The following is a 24628-nucleotide window of genomic DNA, read 5'->3' as shown; positions in this document are numbered from 1 at the left end:
AAGAGCCAGATAGTAAATATTTTAGGCTTTGTGGACCATGTATGTGGTCCCTCTCACAGCTCCTCAACTGCCATTGTAGCCATAGACAGTAGGTAAATGAATGGGTGTGGCTGTGTTCCAATAAATAAATGGACACTGAAATTTGAATTTCATGTAATTTTCATGTGTCATAAAATATTCTTGTTTGAATTTTTTTTTTTTTAAATTTCAAAATGTCAAAACAGTTCTTAGTTTGCAGGCCATACAAAAATAGGTGGTGGCCAGATTTATGCCATGGGCCATAGTTTGCCAACCCTGTTCTTGTTCCCCAGTTGATTATATATTATTGAATAGAAGAAATATTGATTTATGAAATTGAGATTATAAAATAATAAGCATGATTTATGGAATATGTAGCAACTTATTTGTCTCCTAAATTGATGGGCATGTATTCAAGGATATAACTATAAAATATTAACTGGGCAAGATTTTCTTATTTCCAGGAATTCCTATGTAACATAGGAGAATGCAGAAAGATCATACTATACACTAAATTTCTCTGTAGTTGTTTCTTGACTATCTAGTTTTATAATGTACTAATTAAATATTTATTACTAGCATAGAATCAAAGAAATAAGCTTTAAGATATAAATCAGCTAGGGGTTTCCCTGGTGGCGCAGTGGTTGAGAGTCTGCCTGCTGATGCAGGGGACACGGGTTCATGCCCTGGTCTGGGAAGATCCCACATGCCACGGGAGCGGCTGGGCCCGTGAGCCATGGCCGCTGAGCCTGCGCGTCCAGAGGCTGTGCTCTGCAACGGGAGAGGCCACAGCAGTGAGAGGTCCGCGTACCGAAAAAAAAAAAAAAAAAAGATATAAATCAGCTAGTCATTTAAGGTCAGAATGATATTTGACCTTTATATCAAATTACATATTTGAATAGCATTTTATAGTTCACAAAAATTATACTTCCATATATTATCTCTTAAGATCCTCACAACAGCCCTGGAGGTAGAAAGGCAAGGTATTATTATCCTAATTTAAAGAAGGGCGACCTGCCCAAGATTATGCAAGAGACAAGGAAGTGGGAGGAGCACTCTGGTCACGCCACCAAATCATGGTCAGAGTCATTTCCATGTAATACAATGATAGAATCATGCAATTCGAGAACTGGGTAATGAGTAAATCCTGCTTCACCAGCTGACAAATGCACAGTGTCTCACCATAGGGATGTCTCTGGTTTGTCAATGCAAGCCCCATACGTCTAGATCAGTTAGGAAACCCAGACCCCCCCTTCTCTCCTTCTCACTCCACTCCTTCCCCTGTGTCTAGGAATCACAGCCATCACAACCAGGGCTGATTGCTCTGGAAGTTGTTACCCTAGTGCTGTAGCAGCTGCGAGCCTGGCGTCACTGCTGGCTCTGGAACATTCCATAGCTATGCCCTTGGAAAGCAATGATCTTGTCAACATCCACTGCTGCCCACAGGATTTGAGTACACTGTCCTTATACCTCTTACGTATGCCCCAGTCTAAGATAATCACACCACAACTCAGACCCCAGCCCCAGGTGTCAGGGAGGGCTTCAGCTACCACTCCTTTGATCACCTGTGGATACACAGGCCGTCCAAAAGAAATGATTTGGATTGAGCTTCTTGTCCTCACTGTGGCCGTTACTGGTGCATTTCCCCTCAGGGGTTCCACAAAAAAGAAAGGAAGATGCTCCTTTCCTCAGGATTATACATTTAGACAAGTGCACCCATACTAACTGGCTCAGGGATCCCAATATTATAGTTTTTTGGATTCATTCACTCAGTCTCTTCCCCAGGTAACAAGTCAGGTGCAGAAGTAAGCTGCCCTAAAGCCTTTATATATGTATGTATGTATGTATGTATTGATTTAAATTTTGACTTCCTATTATGGCAAATTTAAAACACACACATAAAATAGAGAATATAGTATTATATCCCATCTCCAGCATATGCGCATCACTCAGCTTTAACACCTATCAACCCTCGCCTGATCTTGTTTCATCTGTCCTGCCATTTCCCCCCTTCCCTCTAGAGTATCTTAATGGCAGTCCTGGAGATCATAGAATTTCACCCTTAAATTATTCATTATATGTCTATAATAGACAAAAGACTGTTTTCAAAAACATAACCACTGTATGCTGTGACACAATATCATTATGACACTGACAAAATTATTAACCTTTAAATTAATAATAATTCCTTAATATCATCTAATATCCAGTCTTTGGTCAAATTTCCCCATTGTCTCAAAAACGTCTGTTTATAATTGATTGGTCAAATCAGGATCCACATACTGTATTTGGTTGTTAGGTGTCTTAAATCTCTTTTAATTTATTAAGGCAATTTCTTTGTTGAAGAAATCCTCTCATTTGCCCAGTAGAACTTTCCACATTCTGGGGTTAACTGATTGCATCTTCTTGGTGTTGTTTGACACTTTCCTATATTGTTCATTCTCCCTTCTCTCCATAAATTGAAAGTTACATTTACAGGCTTGACTGGATTCAAACTCAAAATATTTTGGGGAGTGGCAAAAATACCTCATAGGTGATTCAGTATATTTTCGATTGCACCACCTTAGGACGTGTAGGTGTATGGTTGTTCAACTCTTAGTGATGTTACAATTGATCAGTGGGTCCAGGTGTTATAAGCCCAATCCATCCATATAACTCTATCCATCAATCTTTCACTTAATGGGTTTAGCAGCCATCGATGATTGTCATTTAAATCTGATATTTTTTTTTGAGTCTCCGAAATGATGAGTTTTCAAATCATTCCTTTTACATTTATTAGTTGGAAATATTTCATACAAAAGGACTTTTCCTTAACAACTCTTTGGCTACCCTAAAATACAATTTGTACAAGAAAGGCAGAATAAATGTTTTATTTACCGATTACCATTAATGTATAATTTAGCAACTTACTGTAACAACTTATAGGTAACTTGTAAGTTCTTTCTTTTCTTAATATCACTATAAACTTGTGGATGTTAACATCACTGATGTGATAAATGATTTAGAAAAGTTCTGTAGGCAATGGTGAACCACCAAAGGCAGTTCCCAACTTTCAAATGTAAAGCACACCTGCAAATGTATCTAACAATCAAACAATAAACTTCCTTGGTTTAGGAGGAATCCTTTCCTACAGAGCTAAAACGTAAGATCGAAATCTCTAAACATAGCTAAACTTTTAGCTATGACATTGAACAATGAATATTTCCAAGATTCTGCTTGGTCTCTGATTTTCTTCTTTCCTTCACTGTCTACAGGCCTTCATTTCATGAATGTCTCATCGTCTGGTTGAGGCTAGACACTCACTGCTTCTGGCACACTTAAGGATTTCATCTTTACATCATTCACACTACACTTACAAGATCTACATTTCCTATAACTAGTATTTGTGCTTTCATTTTTATAAAATAAGAGCAAGTAAATACTCGAATAATTTTTTCTTTTTTTTTAATTGATGTATAGTTGATTTACTATGTTGTATTAGTTTCAGCACAGTGATTCAGTTATATATATATATATTCTTTTTCAGATTCTTTTCCCTTATAGGTTAATACAAAATATTGAGTATAGTTCCCTGTGCTATACACTAGGTCCTTGTTGGTTACCGATTTTATACATAGTAGTGTGTATATGTTAATCCCAGCCTCCTAATTTATCCCTCCTTTCCCTTTGGTAACCACAAGTTTGTTATCTATGTGTGTGAATACTCAAATAATTGAACGTTGCTCTAATAATTGAAAACTAGCGTGCGGACAGCAATGGGGATGAGGCTCAGACTGAAGCATGGACCAGCAGTGAGTGGCACCATGGGAGAGTTCAACATGCTTGTCAGCTGATGTGCCAAGGCCAGAATTTATTCTGTAAAAGGAGGGTTGGGTATTTTGGTGGGGAGTGCATGAAACTGCTATTGAATATGACACACTGGGTTTGCTGTCAGCTTACTCATTATATCTCCACTAGACAGTCAGTTAGTTAGTTAGTTAGTTAGTTCTAGGAGGGCAGGAGCCGCACTTGTATTGTTCATTTACTCCCAAGCATCCAGGACATGCTTTTTTGTTTTAAATGAAAGAATAAATGATGTATGCCAAGCAAGAGAAAAATCTACAATGGTTTTGAGCAGTGAGAATCATAATTAGATCTATTTTTCAGTTGTATCTGTTGCATATTTTTGACTCTGGGGTATTGGTATTATAAACTCTTTTCTTTAAAAATTAATTTATCTGGGACTTCCCTGGCGGTCCAGTAGTTAAGACTTTACCTTCCAATGCAGGGGGTGCGGGTTTGATCCCTGGTCAGGGAGCTAAGATCCCACGTGCCTCTGGGCCAAAAAAACAAAAAAAACATAAAACAGGAGCAATATTGTAACAAACTCAATAAAGACTTTAAAAATGGTCCACATCAAGAAAAAATCTTTAAAAATTAATTTATTTGAGACAGATGTAGTACATTTCATCTAGGAATATTTTGAAAAGTAAACAATCAAGTCAAATCACTGATAATTTCATTTCTTAAGGTTAACATTTGGGTATCTCATCCTGTAATTCTCTATGTATAATATTAAGAATAATGGAATCATCCAGAACATGTTGTTCAGTAACCTACTTTTAACATTTAAATACATGCTTAACACTATCCTATGTTACCTTTTCCTGCAATAGAAAATTTAAAAGTAACCAGACCTGGGCTTCCCTGGTGGCGCAGTGGTTAAGAATCGCCTGCCAATGCAGGGGATTGGCAGGGACACGGGTTCGAGCCCTGGTCCGGGAAGATCCCACATGCCGCGGAGCAACTAAGCCCGTGCGCCACAACTATTGAGCCTGCACTCTAGAGCCCGCAAGCCACAACTCCTGAGCCCATGTGCTACAACTACTGAAGCCCATGCACCTAGAGCCCGTGCTCCGCAACAAGAGAAGTCACTGCAATGAGAAGCCCGCGCACCGCAACGAAGAGTAGCCCCCGCTCACCACAACCAGAGAAAGCCTGCACACAGAACGAAGACCCAACGCAGTCAAAAATAAATAAATTAAATAAATAAATTTAAAAGTAACCAGACCCAAATCCAATTTCTAAACATGAAATTCTGATGAACAGGACCACAGAGCAGTGATTCTGATCAGAATTGTGCTTGTTAATAAAAGCAGGCTATTCCGTGGCACACACAGCTCCAGGATGTGAGATTAACTTCAACAACCATTCATTTAGATTTGGTTTGATTTTCGGCCAGTCTCATGACCAACTTGAAGCAGGTCCTAGGACAGAGAATGTTATGTTTGGTGTCCAGGGAAGCAGCAAAGTAGAGGAGCCACCCCAAATTCCAGACAAATAGATAGAGTCAACATTCTCTTTATAGCAAAGTTATCCATTTACTGCAGCAAAATTTAAACTAAAATGTTAAAAATGCCACATAAATTAGGTCAGACATCTTGTGGGGAAAGTAACCTGTTAGTATAGAAAGGAATGGAAACGGTGAACCTGAAAAGAAGCTGAAAAGACATATCTGTAGATACATTTTGCTTTCAAGATTCTACACTATGTAAATGTCCTTCTAGAAGATGAATTTAGGCTGATTCATTGTCACTTGCTTCTGCAGTGGTTTTCCAGGCACCTTAGCTAGCAGCCGCCCTGCCTGCAGGCTGTTGAGGGCAAAAAAATATGTTTCAGGCAGACTGACAATAGGAAATAATTGTAGGACAAGAAACTACCTGCAATACGTAGGTGGGAGTATCCTGGAAAGTGTTGTGCTGAAATATTGACCCTTCCAGCTGGTTAACTTTGAGGTTCCTGCATTTACTTTTGGTGAGGTTCACTCAGCAATAACAAGTGAATATATGACAGCCTAGTGATTCATGGGGAAATAAAGTATTGCATACAGAATCGGAAAAGATTCAACATGAGTGCATGGCATTACTGACTTCTTTTAAAAGCTTAAGGAAGGAACAATGTTTAGGCCTTTCGAGTTACCAGGTGTAGAATGCATTGTTTTTTGACATCACTATCCAGTTCCTTGTTTTGGTGACAGCAATCCATTTTTTTCCCCAGGGAACCACTCCTCTTCTATATTCCATGCTCTTTGGGTGAACCAGAGGTGAAGCATATGACTCATATTTGGCCAATCACAGCACAGAATTTTCCTAGCTCAGTAATTTGTTAAGGGATGGGCAGTTAACCAGGTTGGTTCAATTAGTGAATCCAGGACTACTGGGAAGGATCTCTTTCTTGCTGGACTTGGACTGGGGTGGAGGTACACTTTGAAGTTGTTGGGAACTGTCTTGCTATCACGTGAAGTTTGAGTATAAAGCTAATATGGAGGAGGGCTGAGCCTTTTTTTTTTTTCTTTTCCCCAAGAAGGCTCTCTCTTATTCATCCAAAGTGATATGGGCGTGAGGGGCAAAAGACTGAAAAAAGCATGACAGGCTTTAGGCTAAACTGAGTATCTCCATTTAATTCTCAAAGCACTGATCTTTATATCTTAGTCTTTAGGTGGATTCATACATTTGTATTTCCTACCTGGATGTTTCCTGTGAATTAGATTTGTATATTCAATTGCCTATTTGATGTCTCCACTTAGATGGCATCTAAGACAGGCATCACAAACTCACCTTGTCCAAAAAGTCTTTTCCTCCAAACCTGTTTGAATAGACTGCCTTTCAGATTTCAGTAGATGACAACCCCATCCTTCCAGTGGCTCAGGTCTAAATGTTAAGTGTTATCTTTTTTCTCACATCTGGCAGCCATTCTATAAGCAAAGCTTACTGGCTCTATCTTCAAAATATATTTGGAATCTAACCACTTCTTACTATCTTCACTACTATCTGAATTATTGCAATAGTGGTCTTCCTGATCTCATCCTTCCCCCCACTAAAGTCTGTTTACAATCCAGCAGCGGAAAGTCTTCTCATTTTATTAGGAAAAATTTAAAGGATACAGCAAAGTTGAAAAATTTTACAGTGATCCCTCTGTATACCAATAACAGAGCAGTCCTTTTCAAGATGACAGATTGTGTAGCTTCTCTGCTCAAAACTCCTCAACAGCTTACATCATTCAAAGAGGAAAAGCCAATTTCTTACTGTGGTCTACAAGACCCAGCACGCTCTGGTCCCTACTACCATTCCTCCCTCTTGTCCATTACTCTTCAGCCACACTGGCCTCCTCTTTGCTCCTCAAACGTGGTAAGTACATTCTCGCTTTAGGGCCTTTGCGCTTGCTTTCCCTTAGCTTGGGATGCTCTCCCCACCACAAATTTGCACAGCTTGCCTCTTTCTTTGCATCACCTCATTAGGTCTTCTCTGACTCTTCCAAATATTAGGTTGAACAGTATAACACTAATGTCATCCTACCAGGCTGTACCATATAAACTTAATATCATCCTGAGGTTAAAAAGAAAAAAGATATAAAAAGATCAGTACTTTCATATAGTTCAAGCTAATAAAATAGCAACAGCACCCTACCCTCTTATTGTTACCTGGGTTCCAATATTCTTGATAGCACTTCCCACCATCTTATGTACTATTTATGTATTGTCTGTAAGATCCTCAAAGACAGGGAGTCTGTGCATTTTGTCCACCACTGTGTACTCAGTGTGCAGACCAGTGCTTGGCCTATAGTGCTCACCCAGGTCACATTTATTTAAAGAATGAATTCTTTACACTGAAGCTAGAGTGATCATTTAAAACCACAAAGTCTGATCATGTCATTCCTACTAAAACCTCTTCAATTCATTTGCATTGCTTTCAAAACAAAGATAAGAATCCTTAGGAAGCCTGTAAGGCCCTGCATGGTGGGCCTTTGGTTCTCTAGACTCATCTCACATTATCTCCCTCATTTCTTTATAGACCCTGAGACTGCTTGTCCCATCCTGAGGTCTTTATGTTCTTCCTTTCTCTTCCCCAACTTCTGCACTGAGTTCACTCTGAAGCAGTTTTAAATCTTGGCTCAGAGCATCTCTTGCTAGGAGAAGTCATTTCTGATACTTCTGATTAGGTTGAGTTCCACTTTGCTGCCCTTGATTCCTGTGGTCAAAAGCTGGAAGAAGGACCTTTGTGTTTTCTTTGAAGAAATAATTCAGCCAAGAGACCAAGATTGTGAAAAAGATAAAAGCATTTATTAGAAACAAAGTACGTGTGGAAGGAACAAAGTATGTGTGAAAAAGAAAATATGTGTGGAACACGCAGTGAGCTCAGAGTGAGTTGCCCCCAGTAGGGGCAGCTTAGATTGCTTATTAGGGGCAGTTTTCCAGCTTGTCTCTGGCCAGTCATCTCCATAGCTTGTCCTGGTGTGCGCACGCATCTCTCAGCCAAGATGGACTCCAGCTGGCATCTTTTCCCTCCTTTTGTCCTTCCCCTAGACTGAGGGCCTCTTCTGCACATGTGCTGGGCCGGGAAATCCACAAGAATGCACCCAGTCAGGGCCCAATGCTCCTGCTGGTTTCCCATCTCAAAGCATCAGCAGGAGACCAGTTACAGCTGCTCAGCCTGGAGCCTGTCTCTCCTACCTCACCTTCATGCACCACATACCTACCCTTAGTAATACCTATTAGGATTATAAAGTTAATTTTGTGTGATCGTTTATCTCCCTTACCAGACAGTAAGTTTCCTGAGAGAAGGAAACACAGCTTTTTAACTTCTCCTTGAATCCCTAGCATCTAGGAAGTATCTTGACACATAGTAAGAGCTTAATACTTAAAAAATAGATCCTGTTGGGCTTCCCTGGTGGTGCAGTGGTTGGGGGTCTGCCTGCCGATGCAGGGGACGCGGGTTCGTGCCCCGGCCCGGGGGGGGGGGGGGCGTCCCGCATGTCGCGGGGCGGCTGGGCCCGTGGACCGTGGCTGCTGGGCCTGTGCGTCCGGAGCCTGTGCTCCGCGGCGGGAGGGGCCGCAGCGGTGAGAGGCCTGCGTACAGAAAAAAAAAAAATCCTGTTGGGCTTTTCTGGTGGCACAGTGGTTGAGAGTCCGCCTGCCGATGCAGGGGACACGGGTTCGTGCCCCGGTCCAGGAAGATCCCACATGCCACGGAGCGGCTGGGCCTGTGAGCCATGGCCGCTGAGCCTGCACGTCCGCAGCCCGTGCTCCGCAACGGGAAAGGCCACAACAGTGAGAGGCCCGCGTGCCGGAAAAAAAAAAGATCCTGTTGTGTTCCTGTGTTACTAGTGCCTAACTGGGGGCCTGGTATACAGTAGATGAGTAAGTTTGCTAAATGAGCTGTAATATGAAGAATGTTTGATTACTCATTTACAATGTATATACAATGCAGAAGAGCCATCACTTGATTATCTGTGATTAGGCATTTATACATAACTGATACCTACACGAATTTCCAAATTCTCCCTTCTCATCAAACTTTCCTCATCACTAAGTCTGAAGAAAGTAACTTACACTTCTCTTTCCTTCGTTTGCTCTCTGGTGGAGTAAAGGATGAGCTGCTCTGGCTAGGAGAATCCATATGGAGCTAGAATTAGCCATAAGTGAGATCTGGCTTCCAAACCAACAGACCACAGCATTCTCATTCGGATAGTTAGATGTTTACAAACTTTCTTCTTTCTTTTCCCAGTCAAATGAGGACCTTTGCATTCTTTGTTTGTTTGTTTGTTTGTTTTTGCGGTACGCGGGCCCCTCGCCGCTGTGGCCCCTCCCGTTGCGGAGCACAGGCTCGGGACGCGCAGGCTCAGCGGCCATGGCTAACGGGCACAGCCGCTCCACGGCATGTGGGATCTTCCTGGACCGGGGCACGAACCCGTGTCCCCTGCATCGGCTAGCGGACTCTCAACCACTGCGCCACCAGGGAAGCCCTGCATTCTTTTACTTTAATAGCAATCTCTTTGAGAACATTTCAGTGGTCAGAGGATGTATTAAAACACAGACATACGCAGGTTGTATACATTTATAGGTTTATTAGGGCAGGAAGACATGGAACAATATAAGCAGAAAAAACAAAAATCTTACAAATAAATCACTTTTAAGTGTGTTGACCCACAGAATTTTTTAGTAAACTTGTAATTCCAGACGAGTATTGTGGCAAGCTTATTGATATTGTCGTCTGCTAATTAAGGAAAGGGAGAAGCGCCAGATATAACAGAAATGAATTGTTGCAAAGTGGTAATTTTCTGATATGATGAAACACAAAAAGAAACTAAAAGTCTAAAGATAACAAGATGTCAGTTTCTTAGTTTTAATAATGTATTATAGGTTATGTAAGATGCTGCCAATGGGGGAAACTGGGTAAAGAGTACACAGGACTTGTCTGTACTATTTTTGTAACTTCTTGTGAGTCTATAGTTATTCCCCTCCCCACCCCCAAAAATAGGAAAGCAAGAAAAAAATAGGAAATCTAGATAAGAAATAATGTTTGGAAAGAGAGCTTAAAGCAAATATACATAGTCAGCAGTCACAGACTGTTGCTTTGCTAGGTTTCCATAGGTTTGTAAGGAGTTAACCAAAATTTTAAAAATTCTTTCAAAGTATGCTACATATACACTTTACTAATAAAAATACTGGGCTCTGAAAAGTAGCATCCTATTTTTAATGTTTGAACTAATGTTTTCCAGAGATGTGTGTAGAGTGAAACATAGTGTTGTGTTTGCAAAAGTCAATTTTGTGAAAGCCACAAAAATGAGTGTTTGCTCTTGAGAAAGGAAAATTTGTATTTCTTGACATCATCAAAGAAAAATGTGAAGGATCTGATATGAAATGAACAAAAATGTACACATCCTACCACCTCATTGCTCAAAACCATATAAACACTTTCAAAATTTTCCTTCATCTATTAATATGTCCCTAGAGCGGACAGCCCACACAGACCTGGGGGCATTCACATGTCAGAATTATTCCATAAAGATTTGGGAACCCATATTTTTGGCAGAAAGAATGTGCAGGGAAAGACTGTTGTGAAACAGTTCAGAGTGATGCATTTAGTCAGGATCCCCTTGCAATGACAAAATGTTAGTGTCATACTTTATAACATTCTTGGGAGCCTTTAAAAGACACATGCCATCATGAACTTTTGTTTTGTTTTGTTTTCGGTACGCGGGCCTCTCACTGTTGTGGCCTCTCCCGTTGTGGAGCACAGGCTCCGGACACGCAGGCTCAGCGGCCATGGCTCACGGGCCCAGCCGCTCCGCGGCATTTGGGGTCCTCCCGGACCGGGGCACGAACCCGTGTCCCCTGCATCGGCAGGCGGACTCTCAACCACTGCGCCACCAGGGAAGCCCTGAACTTCTTTTTAATATTTATTTATTTGGATGCGCCAGGTCTTAGTTGCGGCATGCAGGATCTTTAGTTGCTGCATATGGGATCTAGTTCCCTGACCAGGGATCGAACCCAGGTCCCCTGCATTGGGAGTGCGGAGTCTTAGCCACTGGACCACCAGGGAAGTTCCCATTGTGAACTTTAAAACAAGTGGAATAGTTTTTTTGGCAACAGATGGCAAATATCCTATAGTGGGAGAAGTAAAAATACAGAGAAGTTCCAAAATTGCCTCATACCACTCTACCTTAAAGTATACTCTTATAATAAAATTATAAGAGCAATATAGAAATTTGCTTGGCCGTACACTTCATTTATATTTCCTTTTTAAATATTAAAGTACAGCAATATAGCATAAAGTAAAAGGGGAATTAGGGCCAGAAAGACTGGAGTTTCAAATTCTGACTCTCAGCTACTAGTTTTGTTACCTTAGGCAAGTCATAATTGCTCTGAATCTCAGTGTCTTTGTTACTAAAATGGGTATAATAATCTCCATATCTCAAGGCTGGTCCTAGTACTGAAAGGGATAATATATTTAATAGCTTAGTACAATGCTGTGCAAATAGTAGGTAGTCAATAAGTGTGAGCTTCCTCCCAGTTTTCCCAGAAGATATGGCAAAACCTTTCTTTCTCTGTTAGTTTGCTATGAGCCAAAACAAGTGGCTAAGGAGTAAAATTTTAAAAAGCAAGAGCATCTAATCCTAATATTACCCAATCTTTCCATTAATTATGCAGTTATATAAACTTAAATATTTAATAAACATTATTGGATTTATTGGTATTATTCAGGTACCTGAATAGGTTCTCTCTTGAAAGTCCTCTTTTTATTTTATCTTTAACTGATTTAGCAAAAATATGTCATTAATCCTTTTATTCAGATCATAACATAGTATGATCTTTTGGGAATATTAAGCCCCTATTGATCCCAGGTGAAAACCATAGTTTCAGTGTTTGCTCACAGGTCTGAGAAAAATAGTGACATGGAAAGAAAAAGTGCGAGGTTAGAGATTTTGTCTTTCAAGGCTGATGGTATGATAATTCTCCTGTGGTGAAGCCACCTGTTGAAGTCTCACTGCCTAGACACCAAAGTTCCCTAATTCATGCCTCCCTCGCAGTGCCATACTCCAGCCCTCATGAACTCTAAAGGGAGAGCAAGCCTTCTGAAATCGCAGGGGTGGGCAGCAGAGAAACAGCCCTTGGAAGGCATTAGAGCCAGGTTCTTAACATGGAATTGTGGGCTTATTCAGGGGGTTCTGGAACCTACAGTCCCTGGATGTAAAGTGGTGTCGAAGTGTATTTCGTGCCTTCTTCCCAGGAGGTTGCTCAACTACCACTTCCCTCTAGAGGTCTTCTCCAACTATCCCATCCTGCCAGAGGTCTCGCCCACAAAATCTCTCATCACCTTTGTGTATTTCCTGCGGAGCCGCATCGCAATCTGTCATTGCCTTGTTTGCTTAAATCCGTCTACCCTACTAGAAGATGAGCTTCCCAAAGCGCAGGACCCGGTCTTTCTCCAGGGCCTTGAACCTGGTGGATCTCGAGAGATACTTCCGGAATGAAGGACAGGTCCGTGTCCATCAGATATTTAACGGACTCTATATTCTTCCCCCCTCGCCCCCAGCATTCTTCTACGGAAATCATTTCAAAATCATTCATTTTGGAAATAAGGCTTTCAGCATTTCGACCACACCCACCCACCTTCGTTCCTACCGTTAGAACTGCCACCCGGGCCCACTCACCCAAGCCCACTAGGCCGGCCAGTTTGGAGGTAACCAGGGCCGGGGCTGCCTCGAACGGGCACGCGCATCAATTCACATTCCCGGACCCGGTCCTGGGTCGGAGGGGTTGGGTGGGCCCCGCGGGCCCGGAGGAGCCACCTCGGGAGGCCACCCGGGCCTCCACCTTACCCGCGGTCCCAAACCTCTTCCCCACAAGCGGTGCGCAGCCGGTGGCTGGGGGAAAAGCCCGTCCCGCAGCGCGCGCTACCGCGACCACAACTGCTTCCGGGTGAGCGGGTCGTAGACACTGTGGCTCCGCCCCTCCTCCGCCTCCGCCGCCCGCCGCTCGGGCTGCGGCTCCTCCTGGGGGCCGGTTGCCGCTGTCTCAGCCGCGGCGCCTAGGGACATCGGCGTGACTGACCGACCGGCTGCCGCGCCGGGAGCCGCCGCATCCAGCCCGGCCCGCCTGGCCGGGGACCCAGGACTCAGTCCGTCCCCCGCGTCCCTCGCCCTTCGCCCCGGCGAGCTCCCGGCCGGCGAGCTGCGCTCCGGCCCTTCCCGGGCGGCGTCGCAGCCATAGCCCGCGCCCGGAGACAGGTAAGGGCCGCTCCTCCCGCCGGCCTGGAGGGGAGCGGGGAGCGGGGCCACCTTCCCGGCCTCTGCAGCCTGGCGAGGTCCGCGCCGCCGCGGACTCCTGCTAGGGGCCGGGCCCCCAGGCGGACCCCGGGGTCGAGGTTGCCCCCTGCCTGCGGCGTCCTCGGGCTTCACGCCGGGTCTCGAACGCGCAGCCTCGGTCCGCGAGCGAGGACGGCGTTACTCCCATTGTGGGAGAAATGAACTCGGGCCGCTGTCTCTCCGCTTCGAGTGCTCGGGGCTCCTTCTCCTGCACCCCGGACGCGGCACTCCCTCGGTTGTGTACCCGTCCGGCCACCCCGGGGAAGGGTGTCAGGCCGGTGGAGGGCGTAGCGCTTTTGTGGGATTTGTTTTCTTCCTCCTTGACCCGAGCTGAAGCGCGGGCATAACAGGCGCTTGTTAGGAGTGTCAGGGTTAATGCTTGACTAATGCGAGGTGTTATTCACACCCAGATTGTTAAGCTATATAGCTCCAGCCAGGCCTGCTTCTCGTGCTCGTGGATATCCCGCAGGAAGCCGGAGGACCTAAGGAAACCCGTGTCTTTTTCTTTCTTCGAGGGGACGGAAAAGTGCAAGTGTTTGCTCTACTTTTTCCACCGTGGGAGATACAAATATAAGGCTGCGGAGACCTGGCCAGGGAAATGTTGCATCCTAAACTGTAACTCTTTGTAGCGTATTTTCTTTGAGTTTCCACTTAATGACTCAGCATTTCTGCCCTAAAAAGAAAAGCTGCAGCGTAGGTTCATTGATTAAAAGATAATATGTAAGGATAACAGTGCCCGTTACTTTTTTATGGCATCACAATGGGAAGAGAATGTGGATACAGTAATGGAACCACAGAGATGGAGAGCAGGGTGTGGATGGATCAGTTCTTAATTAGTGTTTAAAATAACATTGTTTCAAGGTAAAATGTTTATTTGGGGGATGCTTCTGTATGAAGAGGTGCAATTGTTGGAAAAGGCAAAGTGTTGCAGGTAAGGGTTAGTTGGCAGGGACTTGGCGTTTGCTGTGGTTTGAAGGTCTTGCAGAATTAACCGTTTAACAAACATCATGCTCTGTTTAACACATGTAGAGATGATGACCCAGTATTATACTCATGTAGACTAAGAATTTCGGAAAGTGTGATTCATTTAGGAAGTTAGGTCACTCCCTTTGTGAATCATTGATATGCATATTAAACTTGGAATAGAGGAAAGCTAGAGGTTTGTTACTGCCTGTTTAATTAGATGCCCTTGCTCATAGGAAGTGTTGTATTGATGCTTTGTTAGGTTTGTTGCTGCATATTTATTGTCATGAAGTATGGTAAGGAAATAAAAAGTGAACTTTTGCAGAAGCTTTGGATTTAGAATAGTTTGTTAGTTCCTAAGTGGATTGTTGTGATTTTACCCACTTTCTTTTTTTGCCAAATGTGGGAAGATAAATAAAGGAAGGTAAGTGTCCAGAAACAAAATAAATATCGGTGAAAAGGAGAGCTACATCTTTAAGGCAGGAAAAACTTCACTGAAAGAACCTGCGGTACACAGAAGAGTCTTGAGTGAAAGGCCTTACCCATTTGGGGGAATCTGCCCTTAAAGATGTGCAATGAGACTATACTGAGCTCATATTTAAGTTCTGATGGAGAAGAAAGTGTGTATTGAAGTGGTGATTCATTATTGGAATGAATTCATTTTAAACTAGAAATAACTTTTTATTGCAGAAATGTAATTTGATCATTTTGGCTTTTAACGTGTTGCTAAGCAAAATGACTGAATCACAGCGTTCTTGATACTCTTAGCCTTCTTTTCTTTTTCTTCTTTTTGGAAGTCAGCTTATTTTACCTTGATTTTGATTTATAAGGAACATTAGTTAGTTATCAGTTGTAAAGTAATGGTAAGTTTACCCTGTTGGTCTTGCTTACTAAATTCCTTTAATTCTTTGACTAAATTTCCGCATCTTATTTCCTTGGATATCCATTCTTATATTCAGAGCGTTCCCTGATGTTGCTTTTGATTTGTGTCCAGCTAATAGTGGACTTAAGAGTTTCAGTTTCCAGTGAACAGCTATTCCCTTTTGGAAAATCCCTTGTGGAAACCGCCTGAACTGACAGTCCTGATAGGTAGATATGCAAGAGAAGCCTTCTTAGGTCAGGATTTAAGCATCTCCACAATGAAGGAAAAAAGTGATACGGGGAATATATTTGGCAAAGTAGAGTCTTTTTCTCTCAAAACAAAACCAAAAACTGATCTTTACTAGAAATGAGAGAGAGGGAGCAGTTTCTTGCAAAGCTGTTTGTGAATTGTTTACCCTGCTCCTAGTTGGAAGAGGAACAGAATTGATGATAATATATATATTTAAAAAAACTCCCTATAGCATGTTGGGAATGTCGATGAGGATCATTTTAGAGGAAATACAGTTCTTCTGTCCTCAGCATAGAAGCACTTTCCATTGCACCTACATAGAGACCATTTCATAGCCTTTTCCTTTTAGGTGGTTGCTTTCTCTCTGGAGAATCTGAACGGAGAGATGGTCCTTTAACAGGAAAACTGTACCACCTTATCCAGTTTGCAAATAAAGACTTTATGACCATCATTCAAAACTCAACTTTTAAAACTTCAGAAGGAAGGAATTGAGCAAAGTTTACCCTGTGAGTAAAATAACTGGCTTTTTCTCCATTCTTTCCTTTAAGGTAATAGATAGGATACCATTAGAAATGATTTTTTGTGTGTTGCACATTGTGCTTTCACTTTAAAAACTTTTTGGCCTACAATAAATTAAGCCACACTTAAAAGGAATCAAACACTGGGCTAAAAACTGGGTTTATTATATGCTAATACTTTTTCATTTATTCTATTATATCTTTATTTTGGTTGGGGAATGGAGAGAGAATTCTGTTTCTTGTAGAAGCTCTGAGATTTGCTCCATATGTATGCTTCTGTTTTGGTCTAGTGGTGGGGAGAGCAGTAGATAAGAATACAGGTGGTTAAGAAGAGGGAAGGGACTTCCTTGGTGGTGCAGTGGTTAAGAATCTGCCTGCCAGTGCAGGGGACATGGGTTCGATCCCTGGTCCGGGAAGATCCCACATGCTGCAGAGCAACTAAGGCCATGCGCAAACCCAATGAAGCCATAAATTAATTAATTAATTAATTTATTTTTTAAAAAAAAGAAGAGGGAAGAAATGGCGTCCATAGAAGGGGAGTGCTCACTTCATGGGTTCAGATGTTTGTGGGACTTTTTAAAATTGCTAAACATTTAAAAAGAAAATGTTATATGGTGAAAAGGAAGTTTTCTTTCCACAATAAACTTCTAACCTTCTTCCCCCACCCCCTACGCTGACTACATAATCCAAGCAACCACTCTTAATGGTTTCCTGTGTATCTCTCTCCAAATTTTCTCTTGCATATATAATCACCTATGTTTAGGAGGAATGTCCTATACCTTTCATTCTTACCTTTGATATGTCTTAGAGATCATTGTATATTAGCACATATGTCCATCTAATTTTTAAAAAGAATGGATGTCCTGCCTAGTGTAGATGAACCATAGCTTGTTTATTTTCCATAACTTATTTTAACATTCCCTATTGACAGACATTTAGGTTGTTTTTAGCTTTCCACTAACACTGCTGTAAGGAACAACTCATATGTAAGTCTTTGCTCTAGTGCGTAAGTGTGTATATGGAATTTACTTCTGAAAGTGTGAATGTAAGTTTGGGAATTAAATTGTGAAATTTTAAAAATTTATTTCAAGCTTATATTGGGATTTATTTTATAATAGAAGTTACCTTTTTCTTAACCTTGTAGGAGAAAAGAGTGCTTAATTGCTTTGTATTCTTTATCCTCACAACTTAAAAATATACTGTAAATGTATTTTATAAGGTAATTTTCAACATTTTAGAGTGACAGCTGGGTAATTTTATTTATACAGGTAAAGGTAAAAGTACTGTACCTTGAAGACTGTGCTATTACAGACGAACTACTTCATTTATATTTGGTAATACTAGTTAAATGAGTGCCTTTTGTAGTAGCTTGATTGTTTTAGGATTTGATGACCAATATCAATTAAAAACATTGTATATAGTTTTACTTCTTGCCCTGAAGAAGTCTGCTACCATATTATTAGCCACATGGGAAATAAATGGCCTACCTTCTCTCTTCCTGTATCTTCCATAGCCTAGTCTATTCCTAATAAAATAAACCTCTGTGGGGTTTGACATCCAAAATCCTTTTGCAAACCAAAGTGCTATTGATGGATTAATTTCTCAAGGCAAAAGGTAGGTACAGATTTAATCTTTATTCTTCAAAGTGTTTGTGAACAGAATAAGGGAGGTTTACATTTTTAATTTCAATGTTATACAGCTCACTCATGACCGGGAGGAGGTTCAGGAATCTTTGCCCTTTTAAAATGAGAGAGACTAGTGGAAAAAAAAAGTGCTGAGGGACCAACATATGAGGATGAAGTTGGAACTTGTGAGTGGCAGTTTCGCTGGCTGGTGCCCAGGGTCTATTCTGAGGCCTTGTCAAAGCTCGTCTGACAGAACCCACCACATAACCACAATCTTTCCTGGCCCCACTGCAAGTCAGGAAGGCCTGCGGTTTAGGAAAAGTGGCAACAACAGAAGAGGGAGCTTATAAAGGACATTTGCCTTCAGAAGATTAAGGCTAAGTTTTGGGGTGAAAATGTGCTTAGCATGCGTATCCTAGGATCCAGTTTTTTTTGGTCTTCCCTTTTTAGGGAATGAGCATGATTAAGGAGAACTAACGAGGCCAGCATTTTAGAAAAATGTGCACAAAGAGGAGCACAGGATTGTACCAGTATTGATGTCATGTCTGGTTCTGAGAGTGTTTGGCGGGGATCAGTCAAATGTTTTACAGCAGGGGAAAGACATTACTGTTACCCACACAGGGAGGTCATGCCCCGAGTTGAAATGGTAGTCCAATTCAGAGACCTTCACACTTGTCCCTGGGATCAAAAGGACACTGGGAATGATGGGCTGTTTTACAGAATTATTTTGAGTTTATACAGAGAAATCAGCTTCTTCCCAAATTCTCATTCTCTTCTTCCCATAGAACTGTACAGTAGCATGTGTAATATCAGGAAGTTATCTCTTTAAACTCTTGCTTATTACCAGATGCTGTGTCCCAGCATAGCTGCCTTTCTGTACCAGGTGCTTTCTCATGAAAACCTTGGTCTTTCTGTACTAAGTGAATAAAGTACTTGGGTTTGAAGTTCTTTAACTGATCTCACTTCTTAGGCTAGAAAGCAGTTAAAGGGCTTAGTGTGCCAGTCTTTTGATCCAGGTTCATGTCACCATATTTATCCGCAGCCTTGGATTAGAGTGGAGGTTGTTTGAAGAATTTGGCATACAGACTTCATTTATAGATGCAAGGCCCGCAGATAGTTTCCTTTCTTTTGCCTTAGGTTAGGTTGGCACTCCAGGAAATTGAGTTTTTCTTGCCCTCAGAAATTTGGATTGTTAGCATTTGATGATGATGATGTATTTAGTATTCAGTGTGAGGAGAAAAAATAATAGGAATATTTTTCTCTCTTCTCTATTCCTATTATCGGGTTTATTCCTATTATCTTGTTATATCCCTTCCCTGTTTCGGCCTTCCCGTCCTCCTCCTAAAAGAGTGGGATTAGAACAGAGCAGAGGGGAGAGAGCGGAAAAGAGGTTGGGAAAACCTTGGAGTGCAGCGGCTTATCAGAGTGTTTTTATTTTCTCAGAAGTAGATTATTACTTTAAAATCATAGTCATCTTTTTCCAGTGCTTTCAATTTGAACCCTCTATATCTTAGTTTTCTTTCATTATGAACACCAAAATTTTAACTACTTTTGATACAAAATATCTTTACTGCTTTAGGAAACAAATTTAACTTTTAAGTTGCTTATTCTGATCACTTTGTTATTCTTTCTACATCTCCCACTTTCCTCAATAGAAACATTTTAACAGCTAGGAGCAGTTTTTTGGCTGTCTGATTTCTGCCTTAAGTAGAGTATGCTGTGTGCAGAGGATTAGGATGTTAAAATGTTTATTTCTCTGTTAAATGGTTTAATCATTTATGATAACAAACAATATAATTATTGTATTTATTGTAATATTTATTGTATAATTACAATATAATTAGTAAGCATACATGTTGTTTCTATTAAAAAAAAAAGAGAAGTATTCCAGTTAAGTGATGCATAGATTATAGGACTAAAAATAGGGGGAAAAATTCATTGTAGGTTTAGATTAGATGTTTTTCCCCTATCATGGTTATCACTATGTCTAAGTAGATAGTCAAGGAAATAAGAGGGTCGCTGTCCTCCTGTCTTACTACACTCATCTTTTGCTCTCTATCCAAAGTGGTTTTTTAGTTGTAAAATACACATAACATAAAATTTACCATTTTCAGCATTTTAAAGTATACAATTCATTGGCATTAAGTACATTCACATTGTTGTGCAGCCATCACCAACATCCATCCCCAGAAATTTTTCATCCTCCCAAATGAAAACTCTGTGCTCATTAAACAATAATCCTCATTCCCCCCAGCCTCTGGTAACCACTATTCTACCTTCTGTCCCTATGAATTTGACTACTGTAGGTACCTCATATAAGTGGACTCATGTGGTATTTGTCTTTTAAAAACTAGTTTATTTCCCTTAGCATAATGTCCTCAAGCTTCATCCATGTTGTAGCATGTATGAAAATTTCACTCCTTTTTGAGGCTGAATAATATTTCATCATATAGATATAGATATATAGCATATTTTGTTTATCCATTCACCTGTTAATGGACATTTGGGTTGCTTCCACCTTTTGACTATTGTGAATAATGCTGCTACGAACACAAGTGTATATCTGTTTGAGTCCATCCTTTCATTTCTTTTGGGTATATATCCATAAATGGAAGTGCTGGATCATATAGTAATTCTGTGTTTAATTTTTTGAAGAATTGCCGTACCATTTTCCACAGCAGCTGCGCCATTTTACAGTGTACAGGGTTGTAATATCTCTGCATCCTTGACACACTTAATTATTCTCTCTCTTTCTTTCTATCTTTCTTTCTTTTTAAAAATAATAGCCATTCTAATGGGTATGAGGTGCTATCTCATTGCGTTTTGACTTGCATTTCCCTAATGATTAGTGATGTTGAGCATCTTTTCACATGCTTTTTGGCCATTTGTATATCTTCTTTGGAGAAATATCTATTCAAGTCCTTTGCCCATCTTTGAATGGGTTGTTTTTGTTGTTGTTGTTGAGTTTTAGGGGTTCTTTATATATTCCAGTTATTAATCCCTTATCAGATATATGATTTGCAAATATTTTCTCCCATTCCATGGGTTGACTTTTTTTTTTACTCTGTTGATAGTGTACTTTGATGCACAAAAGTTTTAATTTTGAAATCCACTTCATCTGACTTTTCTCTTGTTGACTGTGCTTTTGGTGTCCTATCTAAGAAATTATTGCTATATCCAATGTCAGGAAGCTTTTTGTGTATGGACAGTTTAAGCTCTTACATTTATTTCTTTGACCTACTAAGGGTTAATTTTTGTATATGGCATACACTAAGGGTCCAACTTTATTCTTCTTCATATGGATATCCAGTTTTACCAGCACCATTTGTTGAAAAGACTGTCCATTCCCCATTGACTGATCTTGACACCCTTGTTGAAAATCATTTGACCACATGTGCCGGGTTTATTTTAGTGCTATCTATTATATTCTGTTGGTCTATATGTCTCTCTTTATGCCAGTACCACACTGTTTTGGTTACTGTAGCTTTCTAGTAAGTTTTGAAATCAGGAAGTGTGATATCTTCAACTTCGTTCTTCTTTTTCAAGATTGTTTTGGCTATTCGGGGTCCCTTTAGATTCCACAGGAGTTTTAATGTTGGGATGGGTTTTTCTATTTTTGCAAAAACTGTCATTGGGATTTGATAGAGATTGCATTGAATCTGTAGATTTCTTTGGGTATTTGACATTTTAACAATATTAAGTTTTCCAATCCATGAACCTGAGGTGGCTTTCCATTTATTTATGAGTCCTTTAATTTCTTTCAGCAATGTTTTGTAGTTTTCAGTGAACATCTTTTGCCTTCTTGGTTAGGTTTATTCCTATTATTTTGTTCTTTTTTCTTATTGTAAATGGTATTGTTTTCTTAATTTCCTTTTTGGTTTGTTCATTGTTAGTGTATAGAAATGCAACTGATTTTTTTTGTGTTGATTTTGTATCCCTACAACTTTGCTGAATTCATTCATCCACAGTTTTAAAAGCAGTTGTATTTGTTTTCTGTGTTGTATAACAAAGTACACAAATTTAGCAACTTAAAACAACACATATTTATTATCCTACAGTTTCTCTGGGGCAGGAGCCTGAGCGAGGTTGAACTGAGTCCTCTGCTTAGGGTCTGGTGAGGCTGCAATCAGATGTTGGCTGGGCTGAATTCTCACCTGAAAACTCAACTGGGGGAAAATTTGCTTCTAAGCTCACTTAGATTTTTGGCAGAATTAATTTTCTTGTGGTTTTATGACTGAGGCTTCTTGCTTACTAGAAGTTACTTCGTCATCTAGAGGCTATCTTCAAGCTCCTAAAGGCTTTTCTCAGCTTTTTTAATTTTTTTTTTTTCTGGGGCGGGGACTGCGTTGGGTCTTCATTGCTGTGCGTGGGCTTTCTCTAGTTGTGAGTGGGGGCTACTCTTTGTTGTGGTGCGCAGGCTTCTCATTGCGGTGGCTTCTCTTGTTGCGAAGCATGGGCTCTAGGCGCACGGGCTTCAGTAGTTGCAGCACATGGGCTCAGTAGTTGTGGCGTGCAGGCTCAGTAGTTGTGTCCTGAGGGCTCTAGAACGCAGGCTTAGTAGTTGTGGCACACAGGCTTAGTTGCTCCATGGCATGTGGGATCTTCCCAAACCAGGGATCGAACCCGTGTCCCCTGCATTGGCAGGCGGGTTCTTAACCACTGTGCCACCAGGGAAATCCCAGCTGCTCTCAGCTTATAGGGGCAACCTGAAGTTCTTGACCCTCTGGTGTTTCCCAGTCTCACCACTTCATCAGACCATCAGGGAGAGCCCAGAGCAAGTCTGCAGGCTAGACAGTCTTATGTAATGTGACATAATCATGGGAATGACATCTCATAACCTTTGTCATATTCTGTTGGTAGAAGCAAGTCATAAGTTCTGCCCACATTCTTGGGGAGGTGTTTACACAAAGATGTGAACAGCAAGAGTTGGGGGTCATGGTGGGGTGGCCACCTTAGTGTCTGTCTGCCATAGCTGGTTACAAAATAGCACATATTTTATAAACCCATTTTGTGTAAAAAACATATATGTGCACTTAAAATATCTTCAAATGGTGGAAAACTGTTGTTTTTTATTGTTATTTTGTGGTATTGCTTCATTGTTTCTTCCTACTTCCTCTCCCTGCAACATTCCAGTTTTGGAATTTTAAATCTGTGTTTTCATTATAACTAAATATGTATTATTTACTACTTAAGCCAAGAATTATATGATGATTGTTTCCTTTCTTGTTTAACTTTCTTTTTTTCCCTGGGGGTTAAGGCCTTTTTTTTTTTTTTTTTTTTAGCTTAGTTTTCTATTCACCTTATTTTTCCCAAATGCTCCAACAGATTTTTCAAGTGTCTACTCTTTCTGATTTATTTTGAGCAAAATAATTAGTGGTTTATTTGTGAAATACCTGTAGAGAAATAGAAAGCAAAAATACAGCTTCAGGAAGAATAATAAAATGAGCAGCTGCAGTCTTACTACCTAGGCCAAGAAATTGAACATTACAGTATCCTAGAAGTTTCCTGTAAATATCCTTAAATGTCACCTTTTCCCCCTCCAGGTAGTCATAATCCCATTTTACACGTTAATCACTCTTTTGGGACCATTCCCTGCCTAGCCCTGCAGTCCCATCCCTCCCTCCAAATATGTATTCCTAATCAATACATGGTTTAATTTTGAGAAACTGAATAGTTTGACCACCTTTTTGTGTCTGTTAGTCAAGTTAGGCTAACCTACTGTAACAAACAAACCCCCAAGTTTCAGTGGTTTAACATGTTAAAGCTTATTTCTCACTCACATCTCTGCTGTGAGTTGGGAAGCACTGGCAAAGGAGTAGTTGGTTCCACAGAGCCACCCAGGGACTCGAGCCCCTTTCATGTAGTGACTCTGCCATTCCCTGGGGCTCAAAGACTTTCACAGTTTCACTGAGCTGTCTGCATCTGGCTGGCAGATTTGAGGGCAGAGAGGGAGAGTGGTAGATTCCATGGGAAGTTTGATGGGCCTGAACTAATACATACGTCACTTTTGTCCACATTCCATTGGCCAGAATTCAGTCAAATGGCTGTACTTAATGCAAGGAAGGTTGTGAAATGTAGCATAGCTGTGGGCAGAAAAGGGAAGTGACCTTGGTGAACAATAGGCCAGTTTCTACCATAGTATGTATCCCTAAGCAGTATCTTTTTTTGGACAGTTTTGAAAACCTGAATGGCAAATATAAACCTAGCTATGAACAGAAAGGTCCATATTGCCACTATTAAATGAAGGCTTACAGGAGAAGATAAGCTGAACAGAGTCTTCCTTGAGTCCTTTCTGTAAGTCCTTGGGAAAGTTGGCTTATGAGTCTTGGGAAACCATAAGACTCATCACAATCAGGGCACCTGGCAGAGCTGAAGTTTTTACAAGGTACTAAATATCTAGAAGAAATATGGTTGGGGAAGTACAGTGCTATTTCTAAGCAGTTCCTGCTCTAGCCGTTAAGAATAGGTAAAAGCAAAATGTGTCCGTGGTGTGAAATAAGGCCTCAGCCAATCTAGGCACCTGGGGGTAGGACAGCGGGAATTTCATCAACATGGGGTCAAGACAAAGTAAATTCAGATACAAACCTGGGCCAGATCAGCTCATATTAAAAAGAAGTCTTAAAGGCTGTGGGAATTTGGGTGGTGACAGCCCTCTACTATGTCTCTTGAATCTCATTGCTTCAATCTGTAGCTTTCTTCCTGGGATGTCTCACCCTCGCTGGGTATCAATTCCCTTTGCCTTTTCTGTGTTGGATTTATTTCCTGTA

General features: G+C 41.0%; 1 protein-coding gene and 1 long non-coding RNA gene across 16 annotated transcripts in view; one reads left to right on the top strand and one right to left on the bottom strand.

Annotated features, from left to right (window-relative positions):
* Positions 1-8094: 8094 nt before the first annotated feature.
* Positions 8095-13145, bottom strand: LOC125965605 (uncharacterized). Its single transcript, XR_007479692.1, has 2 exons — positions 10131-13145; positions 8095-8256 (listed from the first exon to the last, which is right to left on the bottom strand). It is a non-coding gene; the product is annotated as an uncharacterized LOC125965605 (long non-coding RNA).
* Positions 13146-13332: 187 nt separating this feature from the next.
* Positions 13333-24628, top strand: part of LRRFIP2 (LRR binding FLII interacting protein 2) — a 120978-nt gene continuing 109682 nt past the window's right edge. For 3 of the 15 annotated variants that reach the window (XM_049715914.1, XM_049715911.1, XM_049715912.1), the window contains exon 1: positions 13335-13566. The gene's annotated coding sequence lies outside the window, so the exon portion shown is untranslated. Of the gene's footprint in view, positions 13567-16067; positions 16225-24628 lie in introns of all 15 variants that reach the window. The other 12 variants (XM_049715910.1, XM_049715908.1, XM_049715913.1 and 9 more) reach the window with 12 other exon arrangements.

The sequence above is a fragment of the Orcinus orca genome, chromosome 10 (genome assembly GCF_937001465.1).
Source record: "Orcinus orca chromosome 10, mOrcOrc1.1, whole genome shotgun sequence".
NCBI classification, from domain to species: domain Eukaryota; kingdom Metazoa; phylum Chordata; class Mammalia; order Artiodactyla; family Delphinidae; genus Orcinus; species Orcinus orca.
The sequence above is the reverse complement of the archived record's forward strand: the minus strand, read 5'-3'. Positions and strand labels throughout refer to the sequence as shown.